This window comes from Protopterus annectens, chromosome 12.part0 (assembly GCF_019279795.1).
Source record: "Protopterus annectens isolate FY-2018-M chromosome 12.part0, PAN1.0, whole genome shotgun sequence".
NCBI lineage: Eukaryota > Metazoa > Chordata > Ceratodontiformes > Protopteridae > Protopterus > Protopterus annectens.
Window position 1 is genome coordinate 1,117,733,698 of NC_056746.1, and position 18,694 is coordinate 1,117,752,391.

Genomic DNA, 18,694 nt, shown 5'->3' on the forward strand with positions numbered 1-18,694 from the left:
CAAAACCGGCAGCCAGGCACGTTGCGATCAGGGCCTAGGCAAGGAATACAGTATAAATGGAAATCCTTGAGGCATTTGCTTCCCCAAGTAATACAATTAACTTTTTCTGACATCAGTATGGAGCAAGAAGAGTTTCCCCAACAGGGTACTTAGCTTTATTGAAGACTTCGGTTCTGAAAGTCTGTCAACAGGCACTTGCAAAATACTTCTGCTTCGGGCACCACGCGGCAAGAAAGACTAAAGAAAAAGGCGTTGACTGCTTGTTTTACACCTCAGACTACCTGATGTCATGGAAGAGGAAATAGCAACCGATGCAGCTTTGGAATTCAGGCCGACTGAGGGCAGCCTGCCAGCAGATTACCCAAATGTAATGACTGCAACAGTGAGACACTTAACATCTCCCAGGTAGCAGCTTCTATAGGATGTCCCTTGTAGGGACGCCCCTGAGAAAGGCTGTAGAGGTAGAAGCAGCCCTGGTTGAATGGGGTCCGATGCCCTGTGGGATAGGTTTTCCATGGTGCTTATAGCAGAAATGAATGCAGTGGCCTATCCATTTTGAAATTGCTAGCTTTCCCCTCTGTCCCTGCAGCAAATGCCACCAGCAGCTGTCCTTTGAGGTTTAGCCCTGTCCAAGTAGAATCCAAGTGGTCTGTGCACATCTATGGAGTGCAGAATCTGTTCCCCTTTGTTCTGAGGGGAAGGAAAATGAAGAGACTGACAGAACCACACTGGATATCATCTTGGGGATGCAGGAGGGATTGGTAGCAACTGGCTCGAAAGGAGGAAGAGTGAGTTTCTCCAAGACAAAGTTGCAGGAGTTGGCACTCTCCTGGGGGCCTTAAATGTTTGGCCCCTCTGAGGAACTGCTTGAGCAGAGGGTGAGAGAAGAGAGACTCTGTTATAATGAGCTGAAATGGCTGAGGCATGGATTGAGAGGAAACTACAGGCCCTTATGAAGCATCTCAAATATTGCAGAATCTGAGGTAAATTGGGCACTGCTGCACTCATCCCTTGAGATTGGTTCCAGGTACAAAATCTTTTCCATTTTGCAGCATAAGATTTTCTAGTACTAGGCCTCCTAGCCTCTAAAATGATAAGTCACCGATTTGCTGAGGGATGGTAAAGGAGATTAGGTAATTATCAGGCTGCTAGGTTCAGGGTTTGCAGCCGAGGGTGCAGAATCTGGTTCTCTTGCTGTGACAACAGGGAAGGAGTCAGAGGCAGGTGCCATGGGGCCAAGCCTAGTGTCGTTGTGGCCAGTCTGGTGCAATTAAGATAGTCCTTTGATTGTCCTGTTTGATCTTTAGTAGTACTTCGGAGAGCAGAGGAGTTGAGGCATAAACGGATAGGGTTTTTCCAGCTGAAGGATAGAGCGTCCACTTTCCAAGCTAGTTTGTGGGGAATACTTGTGCAAAATTTTTCCAATTGATGGTTCTGGGAGGGGGGGGTCTATCCGGGCTCCCCCATTTGCTTGTCAACATGTTGAAAATCCTTGGTTCCAGTTTCTGCTTGCGTGGGTCCATAAGGTTTCTGCTTAGTCCATCTGCCAGTGTATTTAGTATTCCTGGCAGGAATTGAGCTTGTAGATTCACTTGGGTAGCTCAAGGCAGTGTTCCACAATGCCATGGCTAGTCTGCAGAGGGGGTAAGAATGGGTACCCCCTGCTTATGTACCACATGACAGTGATGTTGTCCGTCTACCATTAGTTGTCCTGGAAGAATGTGGCCCTTGAAGGCTGTCAGAGCATTCTGTACAGCCAACATTTCCTTTTGATTTGTGTAGATGCACTTGAGTTGGGTTCCATTTGCCCTGAATGCACTACCCTTCCAGGTGAGCCCCCCATGCATAGTTGGAGGAGTCTGTTAAGGTTTGGGTGGCAAGGGGTAGTGTGAATGGTAGTCTCTTGATTCGGTGGCAGGCCTCTTCCCACCAAAGGAACTCTAGGCATAGGCAAGGTATGACAGGAATCATTGCTTCTAGATCCTGTGAATGTTGACACTATAGGATTTTGAGATGCCATTCCAGTTTCCCATATGCAGTCTTTCATATGGAATTAGAGGAACGCAGGAGGCCATGAACCCCAAGGCTTGCAGTATTTGCCTTGCAGATAACTGGGCTTTTGTGGCCACTTGTTTGAAGCAGGTTGTCAAAAGAATCAGTTTCTCTGGTGTGAGGAAAGCCATCTGGGAAGTTGTATTCAAGCTTGCTCCCAGAAATAATTTGTTGACAGGGTACCAGGTGTGATTTCTTTTAACAGTTTACATAGAGCTTTATTTTCCATCTTTTTAAGAACTTCCTCAGCCTTGTTGCCAAACAGGCAGTCCTGATTTAAGGGAGCATCCAGCAATTCAGCTTTAACATGATCAGGCAAAGATTGCTCCTTAAGTTAACCATGCCTTCTGAGCAGAGACCCAGTAACAGCAGCCCTGCAGGAGGCCTCTAATGAATCAAATCCACATTGCAAATTATGTTTTTCCAACCTGTTCAGCAGAATGCATTAAATCCTGTAATTCTTTAATTTTCCAGAGTCAGGAATCATTTTCAGTTTAAGCAATCCAATAACATTTTACTGAACATATGAAATTGGCAGTTTAAAGCCCCTAATGGTCAAGGCTGCAGAAGTGTAAACCTTCTTGCCCAATCTATCCAGTGCCCTGGAATCTCTTATCAGAAGGGGTAGGATTTTTATCAGTAGAAGCCTTAATGCCCTTGGGCCCCTGTGAAATAGTCTCTGGATCTGCAACAGGATTTTTAAAAAAGAAACTTGTGCACCTCAGGGACCCTGTCATATCAGGAGGGAGCAGGAGGCAAGGAATCAGAGGCCAAACTAGTTTCTGAAAAGGCATCAACTATGTTCAGTACAGGAGGAATAGCTAAAGGCCTATGCTGAGGCAGGAGTAAGAAATCACCAAGCCTCTTTTTTGAATCAGAAAAATCCTGGCTTTCCAAGTAGAAATGCTCCCTTTAGAGTTTGTAAGGTTTCACCAAAGGAAAAATCCTCTGAAGGGGAAGGGGAAGCTGAGGGAATAGAGTCCGCTACATCAGAATCCTCATGAGTAGATAAGGGCAAATCCAGATCAGAAGAATCTGAGAAAACAGAATCCTGGTCAGAAGATTAATAACCAGCTTCAGTCCTAGGCCTCTTAGAAAGGGGGGGGGGGGGGGGGTTGGCTTCCCCTGATTAGAGTTACTAGATCGTTTTTTTTTTTTTGTATATAGAGGCATGAGCATGTGGCCTGGGTGTCTTTTAGGCATGGTTTGAGATTTAGGCCTAAGTGAAGGAGTCGTCTGTTTAATATGCAAGTCTGTAGGCCTGAATACACACACAGAAGCTGGTGCCTGCGAATCAGAAGTAGCAGGTATCAGGGGCTACGAAAGCACATCAGTGACTACTGGCGACTAACTTAGAAGCATTGGCAGTTTTGGACCTCGGCGGTCTCTGTCTTTATTGCAATTTTTCAGAATCCCGGTAGTTGGATGGTTAACAGACGACATTTCTGGATAACTAAACCAAGAGCAGAAATAGTGGCAAAAATATACAGATGACTGATTAACAAAAGCACAAAACAGACAGCAAGGTACGGCATGGCCAGGGCCTAGGCAAGGAATACAGTACGAATGAAAATCTTTGAGGTATTTGCTTTCCACGAGTAATGCAATTAACAACTTACGGACATCTGTAAGGAGCAAGAAAGTTTCCCCAACAGGGTACTTGGCTTTAGTTGGAAGACTTCGGTTCTGAAAACTTCAGGAATCAGCCGACCAGCACTTCTGAACCGCTTCTGCTTCAGGCACTGCATGGCAAGAAAAACTGATTTAAGGGGGTCTAGCTGCATGTTTTATACCCCACGACGACCTGTCGTCATGGAAGGGACAGCAACCGATGCAGGACCCAAAACTTATAGGCTGACTGAGGGCTACTGCAAAGCAGATAACCCAAATGTAATGACTACAACAGTGAAACAAGAACATCCAAGCTGTGAGCTTAAGACTGTGCAGGTTCGGATGAATCCGTCCCAGAGAATGAGACAACTGGCCCTGTGAATGATCCAGGATCCACAAACTGTGAATCAGATGAGGCCACGGAAACAGGAACCAGACTAGACTGTGCCAGTAAGGGGCAATAAGGAACACTGCTTCTCAACCTCAGCTTTCTGGAGAAATTTTGGAATGAGAGGAAAGGCATACAGAAGACCCAGTGGCCAATCATGTTGTCCGGGGGCCAATCATGTTTTAGTGTCGGGAGGGGGGGGGGGGGCAGGGCAAAGCAAGGCTTGCCCCAGAGCTGGAAGATCTGATCCACTGCTACAGGGTTGAAAGACCACTTGTGAGGTATCAGGACGTTCCTGTTCAGATTGCCCGCAATAAGGTTGGAACTCCCGGGAATGTGTGCCCGCAATAAGGCTGGAACTCCCGGGAATGTGTGTTGCTATAAGGAAGTGGTTGGAAGCCATCACCCAGTACCAAATCCTTATGACGTTCTGACACAGGGGGTAAGACCTGGTTCCACCTTGCTTGTTGATATACCAGACTGACATGTCTGAATTCCAATGGTCCCAGAGGGTAGGGTATGCATGGAATGCTTGCAATGCTGGAGAGAACTGCCCTCAGTTCCAGGGCATTTATATGCAAATTGGCCTTCATGGGGGACCAGGTGCCTTGGACAGTCTTTCCCTGAAAATGCCTCCCCACCCTAACAGGGAAGAGAGTGTGGTAACTGTGGACTGGGGGAAGACAGAACGTAGACACCAAAAATTTGTTTGTGGGTTCCATCCACCACATTTCTTCCTTGCAACAGTTTTCAATTAGCAACAACCATTGCGTGGAAAGGAGCCACTGTAGAATTCTCATGTGCAGTTTTGTCAGTGGTACCAACGTAATGGCAGCCGCCATGGAGCCCAAGAGTTGTAGTACAAGACGTGGTGGTACATAGGACTGAGGAAGAAGGTCTTGGATTTGTTATTTTCGAAAGCCTATGAGGGGTGTGTGTGTGTGTGTGTGTGTGTGTGTGTGTGGGGGGGGGGGGGCTTGACAGGATGTTGTGTCAAGCTCCAATGAATTTCTGTCATTGGATGCACTGAGATTTGTCCTTGCTGCTTGTAATCCGCCAATCGGGAGAGCGAGACCTCGAGTGCAAGATGATTCATGGTCGGAGTGGTAAGGAGCCAATTGTCTAGGTAGGAAAAAAAAACTAGAAATCCTTGTAGTCTAAGAGGAGCTACCACAACTGTCATACATTTGGTGAACACTCAAGGGGCTGTCAAGACAGCGAATGGCAGTGCCCTGAAATGGTAGTGATTGGCTCCCAGCCGGGAGCAGAGAAACCTCTGGGAGCGGTGATCCATCTTTGTGGTAGTACACATCCTGGAGGTCTATAGAGCACATACAGTTATCCCTCCCTAGGAAGGGAAGGGTGGACTGTATAGTGACCATCTAGAATTTGATGGTTTGACAAATTTGTCAAATAGGCAGAGATCCAGGATTGGTCGCCAGTCCAGTCTTTTTGGTGCTAAAAAGAACCTTGAGTAAAGCCTGAATAGTGTCTGGTGGTACTGGTTGGAGGACTTTTCCTTAGCAGCTTTTCTTATTTCCAAGGCTGCTAATTCCCTCTGATTGGGTGGTACATCAGGGATTATTTTGATGGGTCTGGGAAGTTCGAATGGTATTTGGCAGCCTCTAGATATTATTCTCTGCACCCAAACATCAGTAGTAATAAGATGCCAGGCTGCTAGATGCAGAGAAAAATTACCCCCCCCCAATTGCAGAGAAAAAACTACCCCCCCCCCAATTGCTTATCGGGCTACTGCTCTGGTAGGGTCTGCCGGAGAAAGAATCTCTAGCACCCTGGTTATATAGGCCCCTCTACCCTGAAAGGGACATCTTCCATATGAATTGCCCCCCCTGCCCCTGTGGGGGATAGTTCACCACTACTGTCATGAAAAAGGTCCTTGGGATTTCTTGAACCACCATCTTCTCTCCCTTCTGGTTCCTGGAGCAGGACCTCTGGAGGCTGGAAAGGCATATGCCCAGAATAGACAAGGTTTTTCAGGCTCATGCCCACAGCAGACAAGGTTTTTCAGGCTCTCACTACATGTTAAGTGTGTGTCGTGCTTTGGTTCCAACACCTGATGCGGCAGCTCGAGTTGCCCCCTCAGGAGTGATATATCAAACGCATAGAGGAGCTAGAGATTGATTCAAGGGTAGCTAGCTGCAAGGCTACATATATCAAGCACCTCATCAGGTAGTACCCCACCAAAGAAGACATTTCAGAAGTTAGGTCTGAGGGGAGTAAAGTGCACCAGATAGTTCAGCGACCGAATGGTGAATTCCGGTATGTCCAAAGGGCAGTTTCACCAGTTGGACTGGAGAGTACACTGGAATCTGGGCATTTTGTGGCAATGTTACAACTGCCTCAGGTACACAGACTACCCCCTTTCCTCCTACCACCAAACACCAATATATGTGAGAGATGCAACTATTCAGCCAAACTGGAGGCAAAGCTCTCTCAACACAAAAGACTGGAACTGACAGTCAAGAGAAGAGGGGGGTAATACTTGCAACACAGTCTCAGACTGAATAAAGCAACACTGGCAAACACACTGGAATATATGAAAATACACACTGAGGCTCTAAATAAAAATCTGCAAAAGCAACAGACCTCCAAAGCAGACAACCTCCACACCCAACCACCAAGCATGAAACAATTAAAGTGTGCCACACAATCACAGCCCTTATGGCAAAAATAAGAAACCCAACACACTAATGAGACTCTATATATAGTCAGGAACACTGATGCCCCACTAACTAGGCTGGACAAGAAGGTTACAGTTAGCTGCCTGTCGACAGCCAGGGTCAGTCACACAACACAAGCACTCTGGTCACTACAGAACAAGTACAAATACAAACTGTCATTGTCCATGTTGGTGTGAATGACCAGAGACATACCTCCCTGGACTACATGGAGACATTGAAGAGCTCTCTGATCATGTAGCCCAGGCTGGTATGACCCTGACCAGCATCCTGCCCTCACCAAGAATGATGCCACGGTAAAGAAAACATCTAATTTCAACAACTGGCCAAGTTTCTGGTGTCAAAGGGGGATCCACTATCTGTCCGCCTGGGATGACATGTTTGACAAGCCACGTTGCTTCGCAAGAGATGGCTTGCACCTGTCACCCTTAGGCTTTCTAATACTGGCCAAGACTCTTGCCACCCCCATACTGTCCTTTTTAGGCAAGTCTCAAAAGACAAACCCACCACCATAAATATCACAAGTAACCAGAAACTGAGGATAATTCTACCCAAAGCCAGAAGTCTAAACCTCAAAATGCACACAGAGGCACTCCTCAGTATGGAGAGCAGACATCTGTGCATCAACAGAAGTGGTTTAAGGCTCCTGAGAGCATCCCAGCACTACTAGGCTACAACTCCTACCATAACCTTCGACCACAGAACCAGGACCGAAACACAAAAGGTGGGGGGGTATCCATATTCAAGGATACCCACACCTCCAGGTTAGTGGCGCAGCACAATGCAGAGATCCATGTGCAACTAAAAGGGCAAAACTACAATCCAAATTGCAGCTTGCTACAGGTGACCCCACCATGACCCACACTCTGAGCATCAGCAGGAATGCATGGATCATGCTATCCCAAGTAAAACCAAGAATCACTCCAAGAAAAGGAAACTAGTCTGGTGGACCCCTGCCATAAACAAGCTAAACAGGAGGAGGAAACTAGCACAGAAGAGTAAAATCCCAAGAAGGACATCCCTGATCAGCCTCAGCAAGAAACTATGATCCGTCATCAAATCATCCAAAGCTAGTTTCAAAAGAAAAATTGCCAATGACACCCAAGATAAAGTACAGTTTTGTACCTACCATAAATGTAGATGTCCGATAGGTATGCATCTGCAGTCATAACATATGGGTTGTCCTGCCTCAGGCAGCCCTTCGGTCAGCCGGATTCCAAAGTCTGGGTCTGGCCTCAGCTGATGTCGCACCTTCCCCAACGTCAGAGCGTCTGGGGTATAATCAGCCGACGCCATTTTCCTCATTTTTCTTGCCCCAGATACCAGGTGCCCTCTAGGAAGGCTAAATTTGGATAAATGCAATAGAATTCCAAACATTTGCAAAATTATATATAAATATATACAAATACACCATAATAGATTCCCCCAGCTAGCTAAAAGAGGGGTAAATACCCTAGGAATACCACAGAGGGGTAGGAGGGAGGGTAAACCTGACTGCAGATGCATACCTATCGGACATCTACATTTATGGTAGGTAGATAACTGTACTATGTCCTTCAAGGATGCATCTGCAGTCATAACATATGGGTAGAATACCATAGCTAATCTGGGGGAGGAGGCACTAAGAAAAGGATGGTGTAGTTAAGATCCCCTGCAGGACTGCAGTAGCAAAGCCTGCGCTGGATCTGGAGTATAAAGGTAGATTGTAATGTTCGGTAAATGTATGCACGAAGTAGCAGCTTCTAAAATGTCCTTGGTAGCCACCCCACGTAGGAAGGCTGTAGTGGTGGCCGTGGCCCTTGTGGAATGAGGCCTGATGTTTGCAGGAACTGACTTTCCATGAAAGGACTAAAAATCGAATCCAATTTCCTATCCATTTTGAAATTGTCTGTTTGGAAATTGCTTTTCCTTGCACCCCAGCAGCATATGCTACCAATAGTTGGTCAGTTTTTCTGCTACTTTTAGTTCTGTCCAAGTAGTAGCGTAGTTGTCTGTGTATATCCAGGGTGTGCAGAAGTTTTTCCCCTCTATTCTGGGACGTAGGCAAGTGAATAGCTTGGTTCAAGGATACCCTAGATACCACCTTTGGCATAAAAGTAGGATTAGTTCTTAGTGTAACTCTGTCCTGATGGAAGATAAGAAATGGCTGTACTGCCATTAATGCTTGTAACTCAGATACTCTTCTTGCTGAAGTTATTGCCAGAAGGAATGCAGTTTTCCAAGACAGAAACTGGAGATCCGCTGATGCTGCTGGTTCAAAGGGAGGAAGTGTTAGTTTCTCCAAGACAAAGTTTGAGATCCCAAGCAGGTAAAGGGGGTTTTCTTGGAGGTTTGATATTTTTGATCCCTCTCAGAAATTGCTTGAGGAGAGGGTGTGAGAAGATAAGTGGATCCAAATTGTATTCTGCTGAAATTGCTGAGGCATGAATCTTAATGGAAGATTAGGAAAGGCCATTGTGGAACAGTTCTGCTAAGTATTCCAGAATGTGTGTCATGCTTGCCACTGTCACATCTAAGCCTTTTGATGTGTTCCAGATGAGAAATCTTTTCCATTTAGCTGAGTATGTCTTCCTTGTGGAAGGCCGGCGAGCTTCCATGATGATGTCCTTCACTGTCTGTGATGAAATATTTTGTTTTGCATTTAAGGGATTTTCCAGGCAGTTAGCTGCAATGTTTTAAGTTGGGATGCATGATCTTGAAATTCTGCGTCAGAAGAGGCCATAGGGGGAGAGGCCATGGTTTTGCCTGTGACATGCTCCTCAATAGTGGATACCAGTGTTGCCTTGGCCAGTCTGGAGCTATCAGAATCCCTCTTGGCTGTTCCTCCCTGATCTTCAGTAGAACCTTGTACATTAAAGGGAGAGGTGGGAATACAGTGCTTTCCAGCTGAAAGAGAGAGCCCACCCTCCATGCTTGTGGGTGGCATGTCCTTGAGCAGAATGTCTTCAGTTGATGGTTGAGGGGGGGGGGGGATGCTAATAGTCTATCTCCGGCGTTCCCCATGCTTTTGTTATGAGTTGGAAGATGTCTGGGTGCAGCTTCCATTCGTGTGCATCCATGGTAGTTCTGCTTAAGCTGTCTGCCAGTGTATTTTCCTTTCCTGGCACGAATTGGGACTGCAGTTTGATATTGAGTTTCAGGCATAGCTCCCATAGATTCATAGCCAGCCGGCATACAGGGTAGGAGTGTGTGCCTCCCTGCTTGTTTATGTACCACATGACCATGGTGTTGGCTGTCCTTATTAACAGGTGGCCTTGTTAAGGGTTTGAAAGCCTCGATTGCATGCATCACTGCCAGCATTTCCTTTTGGTTTATGTGCATGTGTAGCTGTCTGAGACCATAGGCCTTGGATACATTTGTCCTCCATGTGTGCTCCCCATCCTCGGTCTGAAGCGTCCGTGGTGATGGTTTGTTTTGTTTTTGGTTTGTTGAAAGGCAACCCCCCTGTTGGACTGGCAGGTCAACCCCCTGTTGGACTGGCAGGTCTGGGCCCACCACAGGAATTCCTTTTGAAGGCAGGGAATGATTGGTATCAAAGTTTCCAAACTGTGACTGTGTTGAGACCATACACTCCTGAGGTACCATTGTAATTCTCATATGCAGCCTGGCCTGTGGTATCAGAATTATGCAGGATGCCATGTAACCGGATGCCATGTAACCCAAGGCCTGCAGGATTTTCCTTGCAGTAAGCTGAGCTGGTCTTGACAGATTCATGAAGTAATCTGGAAGTTGTTTTTGTTTTTCTTCTGTGAGGAAGGCCATTTGGGTGGTTGTTTCTAGATCCGCACCCAGAAAGGTTATCCTTTGGGATGGAACCAGTCTTGATTTTTGGATGTTGACTGTGTATCCCAATGCCTGTAGTAGGCGGATGGCATAGGCTAAGTCTTTTATCAATTTTACCTTGTCCGCTTGTATAAGGCAGTCGTCCAGATAAGGGTAGATTTGAATCCCCTGAAGTCTGCAGTGTGCAATTACTGATGCCAGGCATTTCGTGAATACTCTGGGCGCAGTAGATAAGCCAAAGGGCAAGGTTGAGAATTGATAATGCTCTGATCCTGCAAGAAATCTGAGGTGTCTTCTGCAGTTTGGTCGAATAGGGACGTGCAGGTATGCCTCCTTGAGATACAGAGTCACCAGCCAAGACTCCTTGCCCAACATGGGAAGAAGTTGCTGTAGGGTCAGCATCTTGAATTTTGGCACAATGAGGAAAGTATTCAGTGCGGACAGGTCGAGAATAGGCCTCCATTGATTTTCTTTTCTTGGTACAAGGAATAGTCTGGAGTAAAATCCTTGGCCTTGTTCAGAGAGTGGTACTTTTTCTATGGCTTTCATTTGAAGCAAGTTGTTGATCTGCTTTAAAGCCTCTGCCCTCTGATTTGGTGGTAGGTTTGGCATTCCGTTTCTTTTTGGCAAAGTGTGGAAGTGGAACCTGTATCCTTTGTCTATTATTTGCAGTGCCCATGTGTCCCTTGTAATATAATGCCAATTTCTTGAGAATAAAGCAAGCTTTCCACCCAAGGGTGCTTCCAGTTGAGCCCTGGTGGGCGGAATCAGAGTAAAATCATTGAGCCTGTCCTGGTGTAGTAGTAGTTGCTGCTGTTGCACTACCTCTCTGGTTGGCAGGTTGCCACTGACTGCCTCTGTAAGAGCCCCTAAATTGGCCTCTGCCTCTGGGGCGTCTGTTCCTGCCTCTCTGGGCTCTGTCCGAGTCTGGAAAGGACCAATTCTTAGTAGGCCAGTTTCTGCTAAATCTCGGTGGTTGTACTTGTAGGAAATCCTTAACTGTTTGCACAGATTTTGCCTTTTCTTCATACTTTTAAGAACTCCTGAGCAGAGGAGCCAAATAAATTTGGTTTCTCCATTGGAGCATCCAGGAGTTTAGCTTTAACATGGTCTGGCAAAGATTGTTCCTTCAGCCAGGCATGCCTACGAATAACTGCCCCAGTCATAGCTGACCTAAATGAAGCCTCCAGTGCATCATAACCACACTAAGAAAGGATTACTAACCTGCTGTGAGTTGTGTACCAAATCCTGAAGGGATTTACGGTCAAGGGGCTCAGGAGAAGAAAGCTTCTTGTTCAGTTCATCTAACAAATACTCTTGGTACTGTATCATATGAAATTGACAATTTAGTGCCCTGACGAAAAGAGTTGCAGAAGTATATACCTTCTTTCCCCATCTCTCTAAAGCTCTAGACTCTTTCAGAAGGTAGAGGATTTTTGGCAGTGGCAGCCGCAACCCCTTTAGGGCCCAGTATAATAGTTTCTGGGTCTGCAGAATGGGCTTTATACAGATTGAAATGAGAATCCGGGACCCTGTAGTATCAGGTTTGGCAGGGGCCGGGGGGAAGAGTATCAGGGGCTGTACTGACATCATTGTACACATCAATTACATTCAAAACAGGAGGTATAGCTAAGGGCCTATGCTGAGGCAAATGTAAAAAGGTCCTTAGTCTTTCTAGAATCATAGAATTCCTGACCTTGCCATTGAAAATGCTCTCTCATGGAGTGTAGAGTCTCAAAGGAAAACTCTTCAGGAGGGGAGGCCGAAGGGATAGATTCTTCAGCATCAGAATCCTCATAGGGCGAATAAGCCTCCTCCTGGTGGTCTGACAACTCAGAACCATCCGTGGACTCATCTGAAGTGAGAGTCAGAAGGCTCTGTCCTGGGCCTTTTGTCTGGTGGCAGGTGAGAGGCCCTGTCTGGGTGAGGTTGTGAACCTCTAATTAAAGAAATAAAGTCCTCTGCAAGACTGAGGATCCGAGTACTAGAGGAAGGCCTGTGGGAGGTAGTCTTGGGAGGCAAAGCTTTAGAAAGTTTAGCAGCTTTAGCCCTGGAGAAGGCCTTAATGGACATGGAAGCAGGGGGCCTAGCTGCCCCACGTGCCGGAGTAGATCTGTCCAAAGGAATGGTGTCAGACAAATCCTGGACACTGGTTTCGGTAGGTATCTCGGTAGCAGACTCAGCCGGGGCCTCCCGGGCCGCGGTGGTCGGTTGAGTGGATTCGGAAGAAGGAATCTCAGAGGACTCGGTTTTGGCCGAAACAGAGACTCGCAGTAGGCTTTACCGTGGTTTCAGCCGAAACCGCAGGCCGTGAGTGTCGGTCCTTGTCCTTCCGTTTTTTCACTAAATGTGATGTCGGAGTCTCAGACGGAATTTTATATGCAAAACTAGCCCCAAAAAATTCCTCTGCAAACTCCGACCGACGTCAGAGTTCGTCGGTTGAAGGAAGCACAGGCTGAACAGGACAATATGTCGTGGTCTGGGCCTAAGCAAGGAAGGCAGTAGGAATGGAAATCCTTAGGAGGTATTTCCCACAAGTTAAACATTTACTTACTTTATCTGACATCGGCAAGAGAGAGTCCCCAACGGGGTACTTAGCTTTTTCGAAGTCTTCGGTAGCTGAAATCACTGGATCTGACCGACCGGCACTTGCGAACAGCTTCTGCTTCGGGCACCGCGCGGCAAGAAAGCCTGAGGAAAATGGCGTCGGTTGATGCTTTTATACCCCAGACGCTCTGACGTCGGGGAAGGTGCGACATCAGCCGAGGCCAGACCCAGACTTTGGAATCCGGCCGACCGAAGGGCTGCCTGAGGCAGGACAACCCATATGTTACGACTGCATATGCATCCTTGAAGGACATCCACAAAGCATTCTTTAGCTATGTCAAGAGCCTTAAGTGGAAACTCTCAGATCTGCCGAGTTAGTGCAGAATGGCACAAAATACACTGAACCGATAGATATTGCCAACATTCTGGCAGACAGGTTTAGTGCAAATGTCACCCCCTAAAGGGCCGATAACCATACCAGAAGAATGTAGGGCCCTGTCAATCACAGACAGGTTAAAACAGCCCTATATCCAAAGCCAAAAACACAGCTTCAATGGGACCAGTGTCCCAGGCTGTGTCTTACAAGAGCTCCAAAATGAACCAACCCCACTGTTCAAACTCAGCCTCTCTACAGGCTACGTACCCACAGAATGGCACACAGCAACAGTTATCCTGCTCCATAAAGGTGGAGCCACAACAGACCCCGGGAACTATCACCCTATAAGCCTGACTAGCTGGGTCTGCAAGGCTATGGAGCGCATCATGGAACTCATTAACAGACGCTGGGAACCTCCAAACCTTGGACCCTACCCAGTCTGGCTTAAAGGGCAGATCATGCCTCCTAAACCTGGTGGACTGAGACTGATACAGAGGCATTAGATGAGGGAAATGAGGTCCACACAGTCTACCTAGACCTCACAAATGCTTTCAACACCATTCCCCATTCCAGTATTGCAGACAAGCACACCAGCTTGAACATAAACCCTTACGTCACGAGAAGGGTTGCCAACTGGCTCATGGACAGAACCCACATGGTTAAAGTTCCAGGCTCTATGTCAGACTCTAAACCAGTTACAAAGTGGCATCCCCCAGGGCTCAGTCGTAGGACCCTGCTGTTCAGTACTCAAGAGGTTCAGACAAGCATAGGAGGACTATGGCTGACCAAGTTCGCAGACTACTGCAAATTAGGGGCCACAATTTATTCTCCGGCTGATAGACACCCTCCAGAAGGGTCTGACTGAGACTGATAACTGGTGTCAAAATCATGGCCTCAAACTAAATGCCAAAAAGTGCATAGTCATAGTACCCATAAATATGGAAAATGTAATAAGGGATCTGGGGACCCAAGTAGATCGTAATCTCTCCTTTGATGATCCTATTGCCAAGGTGGTTAGAAAATACTATGTAGCCCACCTAATCACAAAAGGGTTCGCATAGAGAACAAGAGGTTAGTGCCTCTCTACTAATCACTCATTAGACCCATCATAGAATACGCCCCATTTGGGATGCAACTTACATGACACCTGCAACAGCTGGTGAGACCACAAATGTACCTCACCAGGAGGATTACTGGCCTCAAACAGATGGCCTATGCAGCCCGATTCAAGAAACTCCAGCTGTACTCTGTTGCATACCACTTACTCAAGAGGTCATCTCTGCCTGATATACAAGGCCATGTCCAACCCAGAATTGACAGACATGCTCTCAAACAAAAAAAAACAACAAATCCCGGAGAGCCACACTCTCTAGAGATATAAACCTCACCACAATGATAAATAGGACATGCTGGAAGAATAAGATTCCCATGCTTTGGAACAGGATTGTTACCACTCCCACAAGAGGGGAAAACGTACTGGACTTTATCATCACCAACATGGGGACTCTGCTCCAGACCAGAAGTGTATCCCTCACTGGTAAGATCAGACCATTAACTAATCTCACTGGATATTCACATCCCGACCCCACCCCCTGCCCAGAAAACCACAGTGAAAAGCTTCTCCAAAGCAAATTTCACACTCCTCAAAACAGAGGTGGAATCCTTCAAAGCTCCTGGGCCTGTGGAAAATACAGCCCAGACCGCAGAATCCTTTATAAAACGCATTCTATGAACACCTTCAGGAATGCATGGATCATGCGATCCCAAATAAAACCAAGACCCAATCCTCCAAAGGCAGACGTCCTGTCTGGTGGACCCCAGCCATAAACAAACTATACAATAGAAGGAGGAAGCTACTAAATGATAGAGCAAAATCCCAAAAAGGGAAGGAATCACTGATCAGTATTAGCAAAAATACTACGGGCACTCATAAAATTGTCTAAGGCCAGCTTCAAGAGAAAAATTGCACAGGACACTTGTAATCACAAGGCTTTCTTTGGTTATGTTAGGAACCTGGGTGGCAATTCCCAGATATGCTCAGAGTTAGTCCAAAATGACAAAAAATACACCGAACCCACAGACATTGCCAACATCCTGGCTGATGGGTTCAGTGCAACCCCCCCCACCACCACCAAAAGGGCAAATATCTATACCAGCAGAGTGCTGCCCCCCTGACATCTCAGATGCTCAGGTAAGAGCCGCCCTCTCCAAAGCAAACACAGCATCAATGGGACCAGACTGTGTCCCGGGCTGCGTCCTACATGAACTCCAAGAAGAGCTAAACCCAAACAAACTACTGTTCAATCTCAGCCTTACTACAGGATATGTGCCCAAAGTGACGTACAGCAACAGTGGTCCCTCTCCATAAAGGTGGTGCCACAACGGATCCTGGAAACTATCTCCCCATAAGCCTGACTAGCTTGGTCTGCAAAGCTATGGAAAGGATCATCATGGACCTCATAAATAAAGATATTGGGGACCTACAGACACTGGATCCTACCCAGTTCGGCTTTAAGGGCAGATCCTGCCTCTTACACCTGGTTGATTTCTTTGAAACAGTCACCAAGGCCATTGACGAGGGGAAGGTGGTTCACACAGCCTACCTGGACCTCGCAAAAGCCTTAGATACAATACCCCACTCGGGCATTATAGATAAGCTCACCAGCTTAAATATAAACCCCTATGTCACTAGATGGATTGCAAACTGGCTCAAGGACAGAACCCACATGGTTAGAATTGCTGGAGCCATGTCAGACTCCAAACCAGTTACAAGTTGTGTCCCACAAGGCTCAGTTCTGGGACCTCTCGTTCGGTATATATTTCTCGGAGGTACAGGCCAACACAGAAGGACTGTGGCTGACCAAGTTCGCAGAGGACTGCAAAAAGGGCGCCATAATCTACTCTCCAGCCGACAAGCATCCTCCAAAAGGGCCTCATAGAAACAGACAACTGGTGCCAGAGACATGGCCTCAAGCTAAATGCCAAAAAGTGTTTGGTCATCCCCTTTGGCTAAAACAAAGTGCCCACAAGTAACCACCTAGGTGGTAATCCATTGAGTACAGAAGTAGTTATTAGGGACCTGGGGACCCAAGTTGATAGCAATATCTCATTTGACAACCACGTGGCCAAAGTGGTTAGAAAAACATTTTATATAGCCCACGTAATCATGAAGGGATTCACATCTAGATCAGGGGAGGTCATAGTGCCTCTTCATTCATCCCTCATCAGGCCCATAATTGAGTACACACACACACCAGGCAGAGCCCTTCACTAACACTCAAGAGAAACCTTGACGGGTGGATGGGAAACAGAAAATTTACCTCTGGGATCACTGCAGTGGCTCTGCTGGACAGTGGCACGGGGAATTAACAGCTCTGCTGGACAGGGGCACAAGGAACTAATCTAAGGGGGTGGCAAAAACCAACAGATTCTGGCTAGGCTTATAAATCCCTTGGGCAGACAGACCTATGCTTCAGCGACATTCATAGCCTAATTCCCCCAAGTCCGTCCATGGTTCAGGACTCTGGAGGATGGATAGTGGAACCATCTTCTGCCAGCTCCCGCTTGGTGGCTGCCACCACAACCACAGAATCAACTGTCAACTGCTAGGACCAGTGGGGCTGGTCTTCAGGCCTTTGAGGGACAGGTTCTAAGTTGTCAAGGGCCTTCCAGGCATGCTGCAGTGGGTTTATAGGTTCATACTAGGCTATCTGCCCTAGGGCATTTATAAGCCTAGCCAGAATGTGTTTGGCTTTCGCCACCCATTTTAAATTTATTTTGCTATGCCCTTTTTCAAGGTTAGTATACTGTGCCTCTAACAGTGACACAGAAGTGATACCCGGGGTAAACCTATGATCTCCCATCCACTCAAGATTCCTCTTGGAGAGTCAGAGGGACTCTGCCTAACCTGGACTGGGATTTTTATTCCAGAGTGAAGGGAGCCTCTGGGTTATGAATCTGTCCCTCCAGCATGTCCTATTTATTTCAGTGCTGAGGTTAAGTCTCGATGCACATAGCTAGATGGGATTTGGATTTTCTGAGGTGCAGCATGTCCATTAATTCCAGGTTGGACATGCCTTTATATGTCAGGCACAGATCGCCTCTGAACAGGCTGTATGCTACTGAGTACAGCTGGAGTTTCAGTAACCGGGCAGCATATGGCATCTGTTTGAGCCCTTTGATCCTCTTCGTGAGGTACTAGTCTTTCCAGTTGCTGCAGGTGTCTGGTAAGGTAAATCCCAAAAGGGGAATTGTACTCAATTATGGGCCTGATGAGGGATGAGTAAAGAGGCAAGATGACCTCCCCTGATCTAGATGTGAATCCCTTCATGATTAGGTGGGCTATATAAAATGTTTTTCTAACCACTTTGGCCACGTGGTTGTCAAATTAGAGATTGCTATCAACGTGGGTCCCCAATAGCTACTTCTGTACTCAATGGATTACCACCTAGGTGGTAAACTTGTGGGCACTTTGTTTTAGCCAAAGGGGATGACTAAACACTTTTTGGCATTTAGCTTGAGGCCATGGCTCTGGCACCAGTTGTCTGTTTCTATGAGGCCCTGTTGGAGGATGCTTGTGTCGGCTGGAGAGTAGATTGTGTCGGCTGGAGAGTAGATTATGGCGCCCAGTTTGCAGTCATCTGCAAACTTGGTCAGCCACAGTCCTTTCACGTTGGCCTGTACCTCCGAGAAAGATATACTGAACAAGAGAGGTCCCAGGACTGAGCCTTGTGGGACACCACTTGTAACTGGTTTGGAGTCTGACATGGCTCCAGCAATTCTAACCATGTGGGTTCTTGTCCTTGAGCCAGTTTGCAATCCCTCTAGTGACATAGGGGTTTATATTTAAGCTGGTGAGCTTACCTATAATGCCCGAGTGGGGTATTGTATCGAAGGCTTTTGCGAGGTCCAGGTAGGCTGTGTGGACCACCTTCCCCTCGTCAATGGCCTTGGTGACTGTTTCAAAGAAATCAACCAGGTTTAAGAGGCAGGATCTGCCCTTAAAGGCAAACTGGGTAGGATCCAGTGTCTGTAGGTCCCCAATATCTTTATGAGGTCCATGATGATCCTTTCCATAGCTTTGCAGTCCAAGCTAGTCAGGCTTATGGGGCGATAGTTTCCAGGATCCGTTGTGGCACCACCTTTATGGAGAGGGACCACTGTTGCTGTACGTCACTCTTTGGGCACATATCCTGTAGTAAGGCTGAGATTGAACAGTAGTTTAGGTTTGGGTTTAGA

The 18,694-nt window shown here is 47.0% G+C and overlaps 1 protein-coding gene across 1 annotated transcript in view; it reads right to left on the minus strand.

The window, feature by feature from the left end:
- Positions 1-18,694, minus strand: part of LOC122817013 (small nuclear ribonucleoprotein-associated protein B') — a 293,067-nt gene that overhangs the window by 215,790 nt on the left and 58,583 nt on the right. The window lies entirely within an intron of this gene.